Raw genomic sequence first — 523 nt, 5'->3', positions numbered from 1 at the left:
ACAGATCCTCTCAGGACACAAAAGTAATATATTCAGTTGATAATTTTGTATGGCCCACAACTGATGTTACAAATTTTGGCAGAAAAATGTTCCCCACCACTGCCCCAGAACAACTGGATTTTCCATTTAAATGTATTTCATCCTTCTAAAGAATATGCAATTATACACTAAATCAGTATATTTTTATGAAACTTTTTAAATGAAATCATCAATATTCAAATATATTACATTTTCTGGGGCCCAAAATTGCTATTATAATTCTAATTTTTGAAATGATAGTCTTCAATTAAAAAATCTATGCAAAATTAAGGGACTCACTTGACTTTTTTAAGTGAATGAATTTGTTCTTTGTTTTTACACAAAATAGCTAGAAATGCTTTTTTAACAACACTATTATAGAAGAACAACCTGCTTGGTAAAGTAGAGGGTAGGTGAAAAAAAGGAAGACCCACAGTGACTGGCAACATCATAGTGAGGATGGCACCAGAGCAGGCAGTGTTTCATTCTGTTGTACATAGGGTCA

The sequence above is a fragment of the Chrysochloris asiatica genome, unplaced genomic scaffold, assembly GCF_000296735.1.
Source record: "Chrysochloris asiatica unplaced genomic scaffold, ChrAsi1.0 scaffold00011, whole genome shotgun sequence".
Classification (NCBI taxonomy): Eukaryota; Metazoa; Chordata; class Mammalia; order Afrosoricida; family Chrysochloridae; genus Chrysochloris; species Chrysochloris asiatica.
The sequence above is the reverse complement of the archived record's forward strand: the minus strand, read 5'-3'. Positions refer to the sequence as shown.